We start from the raw sequence: 14,369 nt of genomic DNA on the forward strand, positions 1-14,369 counted from the left end.
CAGCCTCCCTGGCCCAGGCCCACCCTGACTACATCCTGCTCCGGCCTCCTGCAGCCTCCATCCCCCTCCCATCCCGTGCCCAGATTGCTGTCCTGAGTTGCTTCTGTGTGTTGGTGTGCCTGCCCTCCTGCCCCAGCCTAGGAGATCTATGGGGGCTGGTTGGGCTCCCCAGCTATCCCTGGCCGACCCACTGCCTTCTTACAGGATGCTCACCATTCTGCCCCTGACACGGGCCTTGCCTGGCATACCTGGCTCATCCTTCTTGGATGGAAGAACAAGGCGGGGCTTCAAGGTTTGGCCAGGCCTCAAGGGCTGACTTGGTGAATCACAGGATGCCCAAGCTGATGAGTATGCAAGGGACCCTAGAGCTCAGGAGCTGGATGGATCTACAACCTCCTGTGAACTTGTACATGGCCTGGGGCCCTGGGAAAGTACAGATTCTGATCCAGGGACCAGAAATTCAAACCTTTCAACAAGCTCCCTGGGGAGGCCGATGCTGAGACTTTGCAGACCCCACCTTGAGCACAAGGCTCCCAGTTACAGATGGATAAACTGAGGCCCAGAAAGGAACGGAGAGTTGCCTGAGGTTGCATCATAAAAGACAATGGCTGAGAGGGACTCCCAACCACTGTTCTGTCCCCTGTTCCAGGGTTCACAAACTCAAATGCCTCAGGGATTGGAAAAGTAGAAAAACAAGTGCCAGCAAAACTCCCCTGGCCAGCGTCACACAATGAATGTCTTGGCAGGGACCCAGCCTTCCTGCTCCTGAATGCTGGGGCCAGAACAGGTCACCCCCAGACCCAGCCCTGCTCGGGAAAGGGAGGACCCCTAGGCAAACGGCTGTGCTTCCTGAGAGGCAGCATGGAGAGTGTGGGCTTTAGGATCTAGCAAACTTGGGTGCCAATGTCACCTCCATATACTCCATCCTGACTATAACTTCTCCCAGCCTCAGTTTCCTTATATGTAAAGTCAAAATAATAAAGGAAAGGACCCCACAGAAACTTTGTGCTCATAGAATAAGACGCAGAGGCAAGTCCCTGACCAAGGGCAGTGCCTCAGCTAAGAGGGGCCCCTCTGCTGGTGCCAGCGCCTCTTAATTGCTGCTTGCTCTACACACCCCACCCACTGCCCGCTGTGCGTTCAGTGCTCAGAACCCTTCACCCTGTCTCGGTCTCCTCTCTCGCCCCCCGTCCTGGTTTCCTGCTTCATTTCTCACTCAAGCTCTGGCTTTTCCTAGAGATGCCTGCCTCCAGAGCAGCAGCTTCTCAGCAGACGAGGTAAGACTAGAAGATGGACTTCTTCTCAAATGCAAGCTCTGCCAGATGGAAGTGGCTTCCTGGAGCACTTTGGCCTGAGAGGCACTCTGTGACAGGTCCATCATACTCAGGGGAGGAAGTGCTGTGATCAGTTAGTGGCGTCTACTGTGGGCTCGGAGGTGGGGAGGGGTGGCATGTGCTCATGTTACTTAACACCCCTTGTAGAGTGGCTGTGTCATTCAGGCAGCTCTTCTGTCAGCTCTTCACAACCCATTTTATTACTCAATGACTCCTCAAAGCCACACTGGGAGGTCAGAGGTAGTACCACTCTGGGACAGGTGAGAAAATCTGAGACACAGGGAGGTGAAGTGACTTGCCCACAGTCCCCAACAAGGACCAAAGGTAAGATTAGAGCCCAGTTTTGCCTGAGTGCCCTTTCCATACTTTGCCTGCTGGCCTCGTATCTCCCAATCCTAGAATGGCCAAGGTCTAGGGTCGGGGGATATGTCCCAGTTCAGTGTTTGGGCCCCTACTCTCTAGGGACCTCACTACCCCCCCAGAACGGCCTGCATGGCCTGGGAAGTGCCTTCCCATTTCCAGGTCTCAGTCTCCCCGTTTATAAAGGGAGGGGAGTGGTACCTCCTATTGAATTAATGGCCAGATAGAGAATCCGCATGAAATGCTGGCTTCTCAGGAAACAGCTTATAGCCTTTACGTCCATCCTTCTTTCCCTTCCCTTCTCCAGCACACCTGACCCTTGCCAGCTTCTGAAGAAGAGCCTCTGGCTCCTCTGAAGCCTCTCCCATGGGCTGTGGCTCATTTACAGGCCTGTAAACAGCCCATTCACAGCGTCCTGGTGGTCTGCAGAAGGGGAAGAGAGCAGTAACCTCACACAGGCCCACCCCACCACCCTGGGATTCTGCCAATGCCACCACCAGCAGGAAAACATTTCTGTCCCTGAGGCCACCCAGTGAGGCCCAGGTTGGGCGTGGGCCACTGTTCTGCCCCAGGGTCTGGGGTCAGTGCCCTCTCCTGCATGCCCAATGACTCAGATTGCAGCTTCTGCCTGGTAAGCGTGGCTGGTGGCACCTGCCCTGCACCGTGTCACCTGGCAGGAGAGCAAGATGAGATGAGATAACGTCTGGACTGGGATTCAGCCGTGGTGAAAGAAAAGCTCTTTGCACACGTGGTTGAGACCTTATTTATTTATTTATTTCTGTTTGCAGCTCTCAGCCCAGCTCTGTAAATCCGGTCATGGAGGAAAGAAACTCGTGTCTTTCCTGCAGGCTGACTTTCTGGGAGAAGGCCCCACGCTGACAGTTCTGGGGGTTCCCAGCAAGGGACCACACTCTGGTTGGAAGCTCATGAGGCCAAAGAATGTTTTTGGACTTGGAAAAACGATAAGCCACCCAAGAACGTGCGCTTTGGGTAGGGTGGGAGTGGAGGGTATCTGGGAGCAAGGTTGAGACCACAAGAGGAAAAACTAGAGCACTAATTTAGCACCTATTGTGTCCTGGGTACTATGGCTAGAGATTTCACCCCAGTTCGTTTATCCTTAAAACAATCAAACTGGGCCAAGAGTTCTCAATCCTATCTGCACGAAGACTTGTAAACATCATCAGTGGTTCTGATTTAATGCTTCCTGAATGGGTTCCAGGCCTGGTATTTTTTAAAGCTCCCCAGAGGATTCTAATGTGTAGCCCAGAATAAGAACTATAGCCCAAATCAGTGCTTCTCAAACTGCAATGTGCCTAGGAATGAATCTCACAGATTTTGTTAAAATACAGATTCCAGTGCAGCGGGAGCCAGGGGGCGGGGGCAGGGGACGGCAGGGTGCTGAGTGACCATATTTCTATCCAGCTTCCAGGGGACCACCATGTGAATAGCAAGGGTGTAGCCTGTCACCTCCATGACAACAAAGACTCTCCTTGGCTCGTTGCTGGATCGCAAGCTCCCCCAACAGCGCTAAGACAACATAGTCATAGAGTAGTTCTCAAAAACACTAAAAAATGAATGAGCCTTGGAGAAGGTGTTGTGAGGCTACCATTTTAGGCATGAGAAAGCTGAGTTCCATGCAAAGCATAAGGAAAATAGGCTTGAGAAGGGACTGACCTGCAGGTGAGGTTCCCGGGTGAGTGACCACGGGCTCTGCAGCTCAGGGATGGTTGGGAAAGTAAGGGCTCAGGCTCTGGGATTAGACTGTCTGCGTCCCAATCCTGTCTCTAGGACATGCCAGCCAACTGGACCCAGGAGATGGTGCCAAGCTGAGTGACTGCACACAAGTCACTGAATGTCTCATTCTCCCCACTTCCCCTGAAAGGTGGGAGCAACCATATCTTAATTCCAAAAGATTATTTTGAGGATTAAGTGAGATGTTGCACAGATTGAATATCGGATGATATTAAAATTACTGTTTTTTTAGGTCTGACACGTTCTGCTTTTTTTTGGTAAAACTTTTGTATCCAGCAGCCACCCGTCCTGAGGTATTTACAGGTGAATGGCATGAGGTCTGGAGTTTGATTTAGATGTTCCCACAGAGTGGGAGTGAGAAAGTAAAGACAGAAATGGAAGAGGAGGAAGAGGCAAAAAAGAAGAACGTCAGAGGGATGCGTGAAAAAAAAGAATGGCAAACGTCAATCATTATTGGAGCTGGGAGGTGAATCCAAGGGGGCGCAATACCATCGCATATGTTTCTGTCGAGTTTTCCCTTGGTATCTGCAGGAGATTGGTTCCAGGATGCCCGCGGATACCAAATCCATGGATGCTCAAGCCCCTTATATAAAATGGCGTAGTACTTACATCTAACCTGTATTTGTATATAGGCTACCGCAGAGTGTGTCTACACATTGCTTTGTTCTCGTGGGTTCAGTGTAGTACTCAGTGCACGACAAACTCAAGTTGTGCTTTTTGGAGCTTCTGGGATTTTTTTTTTTTTTTAGTATTATCAATCTGAGGTTGGTTGAATTCACAGATGCCAAAGCCACAGATGCAGAGGACAGACTTCATACCTTCGAACATTTCCACAATCAGAAGTTCACAGTCATAAACAGTGATGCAGCGGGTCACATACTTGGCTCACCTCCCAATTTGTAGTAAGTGATCAGTGAACATCTGCTCTCGTTCCTGAAAGACGGGCGGGTCATGATGGAGATGTGGTGGGAGGGGCAGAGCCCACCGGTGGTGCTCCCACCCTGAGTGCAACGCCCAGTGTCCCATGATCAGCACAGCCAAGGCTGAGATTTGAAACCAGGCCTTGCCAGTACTCAGATCACCACACCGCTAGAGAAGCTGTGTTCGTTCGCTCCCCAACACAATGAGCAGTAGAGGTGGAGGTAAAAATTAAAGCCGCTGTTGAGTACTGGTCTGCCAGGCCTTTTGCTCACATTACATTATTTCACCCCCACAAATCCTTAGGAGCCCAATGTCGTTCTTCTCGCTTCCCAGATGAGCAAATGAAGACTCGGGTTGCTGAAGTACCCACGCCAAGGACACGCTGTCTGCCCCTGTGCACCCCTGGCATGCAGGGGGCAACCCCTCTGTCCACCCCTCCCTCATCTGCGTTATTTAATTAATGGCCTGATTTGCTTCGAGGGTCTCACCATGCTCTCAGCTCCTGTGGGCACATCTTGCCCACCCTGCCCAGGGCTGTCTCCAGTACCTGCGCACCCAGCGTGGACATGCAGTCAATGGCTCTTGCCTGTCCACCAGGCCCTGGCAAGGGTGCCCAGACACTCTGAGGGAGCAAGCCCTCTCCTCCGCCTCTCCCAGTCTGCACCAGCAGGGTGGGATTTTCATCCCTTTCCGTTATAAGCACAAGGCCTCCTGCTCCCCTGGGCTGCACACCAAGTCCTGCTACAAACTCCACCATGAATGGCAGCCATTCTTTGCCCAAACTCCGGCTCACCACTGCTGTGCAGCCTGGGAAAAGAAACCTCAGCCTTCCCCAGGCCTGTAAACACCGAAGCCACACACGCAGCTGGGCCTCGGCAGCCAATAAATCTTGGCCCAGGGTTCTCTTAAAGAGGCAGAGCCTCAGACAGACACCAGGCCAGGCCCTAGGCAGCTGCAGTGACACTTTACAGCCAGCACACTACCCACCTCTCCTCATCCCTACTCCAAAATGAAGAGAGAGAAAGCAAACATTTAGCAGGCACTCTCCCCATAAGCTTTTTTCTCTTGCTTTGTAACATCGAACTTTTCTTCCTTTTGTTTCCTCTGCTGCTCACCCTGGGAAAAGGATAACAAGGCAGCCTGCTGGGGGGACTGCACATTTGATTCATTGTCTGGAAGCTGGAGCCACTGGGCTCATGGTGCACGCCGGGCAGGGAAGCAAGGGTGTTTGGGCTCTGCACCTGGAAAGCCGCAGGGAAGCCAACGCAGACAGTTGGGGTCAGATGGGGAGGAAGTCCACCACAGACGCATGCTCTCTAGAAGCAGAGTCTGTCCCCAACAGGCATAGTGGCTGCTGGGAGGCCGTCGAGACCCACAGTGTTGGGAGCTGAGAGCTGGACATGGCCTTGGGACTGGCCTCCTTTCATTTCACCTCTGGGAAAAGTGAGGGCAGCAACATCTAAACAGGTGGGCAGTTTACCCAGGGGTCCACAGCAGAGCCAGGCTCGACCCCCCTCCTCCATTAGAGGCGCTTTGTTTGTTCTTTGGATATGGGTATATTTTCATGGGAAGTCTGATATTAAATCGCATTCTCCTAGAGACTGTGTGTTCAGTTATTTCTGGACACAAGTTCCCACGTGTTCACAAACCCACCAGACAGATGTCTTTTCCAGACGTGCAGCTTTGTGTGGTGCCCCTGCAGTGTGCATCCTGTTCAACCCTCTCTGCCACACTGGAGACGTGGGTCGTGCCCTAAGGAAGATACAATTCGGGCGGAAGTTGAAGGCCCTCCAGCCCCCCCAGCTCTGTATCACCTGTGTCTGGCACTGGGTGGACCTTTCCGTCACCCACAGGCAGAGGGTAGAGGGGTCGGGGGAGCCACAGAGGGCACCGGAGGCTTCCCTTTCTGAGGGGAGGGATGTGGCCAGGTGAGAGAATGGGACCCATCAGATTTCAAGCGCTAAAGGGCAGGCCAGGCTGCGCAGAAGAAACAGCTCCTGGGAGGCACAGGGCTGGGAAGCCCAAGAGGCACGTGTTCTGGGGAAGGTGAGTGACCAGGCTGTGTCAGAAGAGGACCGAGTGGGGCACGCCTGGCCCCAGATCACTTTCCCAACCTTTGCCTCCATCAGGTAGTTCCAGTCCTGTGTAATAAATACCTCTGGGTCCCAAGCTCTTATTCTACAGAGGAGCAAACTGAGGTGAGGGTGGAGAAGGCGATTGCCCAAGGTCACCTGGCTAATTGGGGTCAATCCAGATCAGAAAATGTGGCCTTGAGCCTTGCCCGGTTGTGTGATTTTATTATCCCCGTGCATGTGGAAATGGGGTGTTTGCTTGCGTTTTGAGGAAATGATTAACTTCTGACCTGTTGACCTTGGTTACCAAGTTGCCAGAGTACTAATTAACCATCTGGCTGGTCACCTGGGCCAAGGAGGCCTTGAGAAAGGGTCGGAGCCTTCTGCCCCCAGCCAGACCAGCTGCCCTGGCCACCCTTAACTGCCTGGCACCATGGAATGTCCAAACTTAGAAGCCTTAGAGAGCACCCATCCCTGCTTGGAAGAACATTAAGGCCCAGAGAAGGAAAGGGATCCCCCTGAGGTCACACAGCTGGTGGGAGACATGCATAGGGGGCCCCAGGCAACAGACACACAGCATGTTCTTAAGGAGAAACGATCTATCCATTAAGCAGCATTGGCTCAGACTTGGCTCTGCCCAGCCTGGCACCCCAGTTTGGCGTGTGTGTATGTGGGAAGGGGGAGGGGCGGGGAGTCAGACACAGGGGACTGTGATTGCATTAAGCACTAACTACCTCAGGGATTTTCATGCCTGATCCTCTCCATTCCTCACTACAGTTCTGTGAGGCAAGCATTGTTATGCCCATTTTAGAGATGAGGAAACTGAGGCTCAAAATTATGGAGAAAGGTCACACATTTTCAAAAGGGCACAGTCATGGCTCCTATGCGGTCAGTCTGACCCTGAAGTTTATGTTTCCTCTCTTTCTCCCTCCCCGTGTAGTCCCTGCCCCTGTGAGTCTATGTGCTAGGAAAAATGTCCCAAAATCTAAGGACAGTGTGAAGCTCCCTCCTGGCCCCACGCGGTGCACACTTGGGAGTGAGAATATAGGGGTCAGGAAGCTCAAAGCTGGGGCTGTCAGACGGTCTTGAGAAGGAGGGGGCTTTATTAGGATTTGGAGAAGCAAACAGAGGGTGGCCCATGGTGACATCTATTAGGCCACTCCCACCCCATCCTGTGTGTTCAGCAGCTCAAGGGGAAAACTGAGAGTCTTGTTAGGAATCCTCCTCTGGCTTCAGCTTTGGGCTGTCTCCCAGGTCTCAATAAGGCAGGACCCTCCAGGAGCTGGGATGGAGGAAGAGCTAGATCCCTCTCTCCCCCTTGGACATCCCGCCACAGGGCTCTGAAACTCTAACACTTAGGCACCAGTTGGGAGGTATGACCCAGGAGGGAGAGACTGGAGTTAGGAGACCTGCCAGTAGGATCAAAACCTGGACTTGACACACAGAGGCCAGGTCAGCTTAGACAAGTCACTGACACTCTTGGGTCTCTGTGTCCTTAGTCATGAAATGGACATTGGTCCTTATTTCACAGGGCTGTGGAGAAAGTGAAAATGGGGTGCCCACCCTCATGCCTGTGTACACAGGAAATCTCAGAGCTTGTCCTTGGTGTCCCTGGGGAGCTGGACTGAAGACAGCTGAGATGTGGAGTGTCCGACGCCCTCATCCCGGGAGTGCCAGCAGAGCACTGGGGAGGGCCAGGCCACCGAAGCTCGGTCCTCTGAAGACAGTCTCCAAGACAGAAATAACACGGGAGACCCCCAGCCTGAATGTTCCTTGGGTGTGCTGCTGGGGCCCACACAGTAGCATAGTGAGGGTGACGTATAAGCCCCTGGAGGTCATCAAATAAGCAACAGACATCACACATTCTTGTTCAATGGCGAAGATTTGTTATAGGAACTAATTCCAATAACAACGACAATGAAAATAATAATAGCTCTCATTTATTGAGATCTGACTGTGTGCCAGGCACAGGCCCTGTACGTACAGATATCATCTGATCCTCATAACAGCTCTGTGAGAGGAGTGCTGGCAAGACCTTTTTCTGGTGATGAGGACGCTGAGTCACCTATAAGATGAGTAGCTCCTTACGCTCACAGAGCTGGTCCTTGGGGGCACAGGGGCTCCAACCTAGACCACCAGGCTCCGTTGGGAGCTTCTGTCTCATACCAACACCTGGCGTGCTGTTGGCCAGAAAGTGTAACAATAACTCTTCACTGCTTCCCACCCTGAGGCTCTTGAATGGCCCTCATGGGGGCCCATCTCACTGTCTCCCCAAGCCCTCCACACAGATACAAGGCTGGAGGTCTGGTCAGCTCTGAAGGACACAGTCATGCGGCAGAAAGGAGGACAGAGTCAGGAGAGCAGGGTCGGGGCTGGCTTGATCCTGCAGTCCCGCCCTGCCCCTTCCCATGGTGGGGAACTGAGCCACTATTTAACTCTGCTTTCTAAAGGTCTGTGTTTTACAAATTATATGGAGAGGAAGCCATCCTGTGGAGACCAGTGGCTGGGCTGGACCTGGGTGGGAGGTGAGCAAAGCACTTGCTGTCAAGCCTCCTCTCCTAGGCCAGAGAAAGGAATTCCTGAGAGCAAGTGAAAAGCAGATAGGCTAAAGGGTGGCCCTTGGGTTCTTGTGTAAACAGAAGAGGTCCCGGGACTGTCTCTCCCACATCTTGCTCCCTTCGTTCCTACTCTTAGAGATGAAAACATCTGGAAAGCAGAAAAAGGTCCTTTGACATGTAGGACTCCCCATGTCCAGGGAGGTTTCAGCTGTGACAACAGATCCCATCCAGTGCCTTGCCAACTCCGAGTGTCCCTCCCGAGTCCAGCACAAATAACTTCCCGCTGTTACTACCCAGAGGACAAAGCAGCTGTAGAGTCCACAGCTCCCAAACTTCAGCTGTCCTTCGGGGGCCCTTGGGCCGGCTCCAGCCTTTTACTACCTAGCCTGTTACTGACAGATTCATTGCCATTAAGTCAACTTATTTTTAAGCTTCCACCAATGCGTTTTCAAAGAAGATTGCATGTCACTCCCGTAAAAGGGAAACTAGTATTTTCCCAAAACATTAACATAACTACCTATCTATTAAAATGTTGGAGGCAGTTTTCCACTCACCAGCTCAGGAACCCTGAAACTCCAGTTAGACCTCCTCTACTCACGCGACACTTCTGTCTCATTCTCTGGGTCTTGGTTCAGACACCTTCATCACAGGGACTTGATCACACATCTTGAGGTCCCTCTGCTCCTTGTGGACTTGCCAGCCCTGGGCCAGAGCCTCCACATGTCCTCTGTCCCATGGCTCCTTCTCAGGAATGTCTTCAGCACCAGGCAACTTCAACTGTGGGGGCATACCACTGCTTACCAGGTAGGAAGCCCTGGGACAACAGCATGTAAGGGCGGTGGGAGGCAGCACTGGCTACTTACTCCCCACAGTTTCGTGTACAGTCTAACACTGTCGTCATTGGGACACATTCAGGAGTTCACCCTCTACAAACTTCTGCCCAAGAACCAGTTTCACCTCTCAGTTCCAACTCAAATGTTTTCTCCCTAAAGCAACTCTAACATAAGCTCCAGAATTCTCTCCACTGATCATGGTCCTCCAAGGTGATCCTTGGCAAGCTTTTATTATTTGCGAATCAAAATTCCCCAAATGGCTGTTCACCCCTTTCCTCTCTCTCTCTCTGCCTCCCCTCTGTCAAGGAGAGTCTCCTGTCCTGCTTTCCTGAAGCACTGACACCTGTAGAGTAAGTCATGCTGTCATCTCCTTTCTAATCCCACCAAGCTTGGCAAGGGAGCACCATCTGGTGAAATGCTTGAGTGAATGAGGGTGCCCTCGCATGAGCCCCCTAGTCCCTCATTCGTCCTCCTCCCTGAGGGCAAGCACAACTGGTCAAACGACTAAGAATAGTGACCTAATTTTAACTGAATATCTCTTGTATTCTGGGCACTGGGTGGGGCTTTTCTCACATTGTTCCAATTTCCCACAACCTGGTTAGGGGCTTTCAAAATGTACCCAGGTCCCTTCCCACTTCCCGCCATCTCCTCCTCTCCCTTCCTGTCCAGGCACCATCATATCTCCCTGGCTCAATCCCTGGACCATGGCACCAGCCTCCAAAGAGATCTCCCTGTCTCCACCCTTGCCTCCCGTGCCATCCTGTCTTTTCTCAACACAGGGGTCAAGTGTCCTTGTTAATATATTGGGCTGTCGGAAAACTCACGCCCTATTTTTTCTCTTTTTCATCGCAAAAATGCGTCATGACTTTTCCGACAACCCAATATAAATGAGATCATGTCATTCTTTGGTGTAATAAGCTCCCATAGTCTCCTAACTCATTCAGAGGAAACAACAAAGTCCTAAAAAGTCCTACCTGACCTCTCCCCCTTGCCCTGCCTCACCATCTCACACACGCCTGTTCTCAGCTCCTGCTCCTATCTGCCTCACTCACTATATCCCAGACACATGGGCTTCCTTGCTTTTCCCACACACTGGGCATATTTCTACCTGAGGACTTTGTCGTTGCTTTTCCCTCTGCCTGGAGCCCTAATCCCCCAGGTAGACACATGGCTCATGACCTCATCAACTCCTGGTCTGCCTGCATGGCATCTTAGGGGCTCCTTCTCTGGACATCTTACCTGAAATGGTACCCCAACCCTCGCTTCTCGTATTTCCCTGCCCAGATCGAGTTTCCTTTGGGTATTTAACACCATCAGGTATTAACGTGTGTATTAACTAGTCCATTAACTAGTCCATTGTCCATCACCCCTACCACCCCATCCCACCTCCCCAAGGGCAGGGACTTTTGCCTGTCTTATTCTCTGGGGGACCCTTGCACATAGTGACCAACTGAATCCAGGAGGAAGGGGACTATAGTACCATTTTTTTGAGCAGTTTCAGGCTCAGAGCAGTTAAGAATCCTGCCCCAAATCACACAGCTGGTAAGTGATGGAGCTGTTACAGACACTTTGATCTATCTGCCCTCCACACCACCCTCCCTCTAATACTCATGACAAAGGTTTTGAAGGTTTTGCCAACCATGGTTTTGCATGTTTCCATCTCTACGCAAAGCAGGAGAGGCAGTTATAACCAGATTTCAGATTGCCCCAGGACTTGTTCTCCAGCATCACGGATTTCCAGGATAAGAGGCCCCTCAGGCGGCAACTGACAAGGGCCAATAATTCAGTGCCAGTTACTGGGAAAATAGGGCTTGTTGGTTTTTTTTCTTGCTCGTTTTGCAAGAAAAGGAAAATGCCATTTGGCCTTGGAAAGATGTTCTTGCTGCCAAACACATGATTTTTGCACATGGTGAGGATGTATGATTTTTACATATGTATTTTTTTCTTTTTTTTTCTTTTAGTAAAAACAGATTCATCTCTGGCAAGAGGGTGAAAGAAAGGGAGTATAGGAAGATTGCCGTAGAAAACCATTACTTTGCTATTACAGAGACCACAAGCCAAGAGTTTGGAATCTCCATGGATGAAAGGGAATTGATAGAAAGAACGCGCGGGGGGGGGGGGGGGGCGCGGTGAGAGAGAGAGAGAGAGGAAATGAAGTAAAAGATTACCAAAGTTTATAAAACAAGAGCTAGATTTGGGAGCTGGCTCCTATGTGTCCATTGTAAAGTATCCCAGGTCTTCAAGAATACTTAGATAGTCTTACACTCTGAGATGGTAAAGGAAAGGCAGGAGTGATGCCACACTTTCTAGCTATGCCCAGGGCAGACATTAGTAACCAATCCCAGCATTCTTTCTCATTAAGCAGGGATGCACATTCAAGGAAACCTCTACCAATTGATGAGGGTTGGCAAGTAAAATGAAACAAGGTTGCTCTTCTGCCCTAAACAACATTTTTGTTGTACATATGAAGTGATGCGACAAAGACAGATGAAGCAACTGACAGAGGTTACACTAAATGTTCACATAAAAAAGCTCTCTTCCAGCTTTGCTGCTGTCTCCCTGACTAGGGTTCATTACACTAAACTCCCCCTGTCCCAATTCCCTTCATGGGGGTGAGGAGTTCTGAGGTGCCTGATTACCTGAAAGAAGATTCAAAGAACTATATCTGGGAGCTTTGATGCCCTACTTCTACAATCTTCCCATCGGTATTTATGCAATAAGCCATCATTTTCTACGGAGTCACATCAGGCCAAAATGGTTGCCTTAAAGAAACAAAAATCTCCATCGCAGCAACACGAGCTTTCACATGTTTATGGAGATCCCTCTTAAAAGGGAACAGCTAATAACTGGAAAGAGTCAGTATTCCCACAGGAAATGGTTACTACTCTAGTGGTGGTTCTTATATTTTTTTCCCTCAGTTGAAGGATGAAGTTTTTCATTAGATTAGCATTTCCAAAGTGCTTTATGGGAAGCACATTCTCAAGATGGTCTAGAAGATTTTCCACAAGATAATATAAACTAAATACAAATAAAATTAAATAGAAAAGAATTATGGCCAAATATATTGGAGGAACTCAGCATATTATACCTCTCCTTTGGAAATACATGTTGCATCTCAGAATAGAAAAGGTCCTGAGAAGTCCTGCAGTGAAGTCCTGTGTATTGTGTTTTTCAATATGCATTTATCCACAGAAATCTGTTTACACGTAGCGCTTATTAAAATTCTGCTGGGCTGATTTAGATGCAGTACAATAGAGAGAAAAGAATGCAGGAGTCAGATTTAGGAAAACTAAGTATGAATCCTGGCTATGTATCTTTGACATTTTATTCTAGGGAGCTAATATTTCACTCTCTAGGTAATGGAAAATCATCTAGATTTAGTTTAGGTTTTTAAAATCCACTTATTTGTCAGAGATAATATAGATTCATTATAGAGAATCTGAAGAATATAAAGAATGTATAGAAGAAAATTAAAATTACTAATAATTTTACCATCTAGAGATAACCACTGTTAAAATTTTGACACATTTCTTCAAGTCTCTTTAACCTATTAAAAGAATCTATAGATGCATGATTTTTTCAAGAAAAAACAAAACATATTGCAATATGCATAGTTTTGTATGCTACTATTTTTTGGTTTTAACAATAAGAAAACAGTGTGGTAAACCAAAATATCTTAACAAAGCTCCCTTTGAATGTAAATTTAAGTGATGTCGCAGGATGACATCATACAAATATTATCTGAAACCTTGGGGGCCAGATGTTTCAAAAACCAAAATTATTGGAAGTTGAGAAAGGTGAGACTGGGGGAAATGGTATATTATGAAGCTCCTACAATAGGACCTCAACAGCAGCCCAGAACCGAATACAATATTTGAGCAAAAAAAATTTGAATAGTCACACTAAATGAGATAAATAATGGCTATTAAGCAGGCTCCTTTAAGTTCAAGTTAGGTTTTTGCCACCAATGAACCTGCAGCAAACTTACAAAATTCTGTAGCTCTAAGGGCTTTGTGGGTTTTAGAATTGTACATGTGGGATTGTAGGTCTGCACCGTGATGGGCTACCAAGCCAAACCTCCATTGTTAACTATTTTAGTTATTTTTCAATTATCATTATTCTAAGTAATGTTGCAAAGATTATTCTTGCCCATAAATTTTTTGCACAGCCATGGTTGCTTCCTCAGGATATATTCCTAGAAATATTGACCTCCAGGGTCACAAAGAATGAACATTTTCAAGGTTCTTGATATATCTGCCAAACTGCGCTCCAATAAGCTGAACAATATACACTGCCAGCATTACTGTCTGAGAGGGAGGGGGTCTTTTCCCACCAGACAGCAACATGAGGTATTAGCAGTGTTTGGGAAATTAATTTCAATTTGAAGAGCAAAAATTTCCATCTCTATTTGAGTTGCATTCCCTTTATTACTAGTGATAGTCACCTTTTTTTCATATGCTAACAAAATGGTTATGTTTCTTTTTTAATTGTCTTTATATTTCCCATGTAAATGTTTTCATTGAGACGCTTGTATTTTTT

Source organism: Hipposideros armiger, unplaced genomic scaffold (assembly GCF_001890085.2).
Source record: "Hipposideros armiger isolate ML-2016 unplaced genomic scaffold, ASM189008v1 scaffold_652, whole genome shotgun sequence".
Taxonomy (NCBI): domain Eukaryota; kingdom Metazoa; phylum Chordata; class Mammalia; order Chiroptera; family Hipposideridae; genus Hipposideros; species Hipposideros armiger.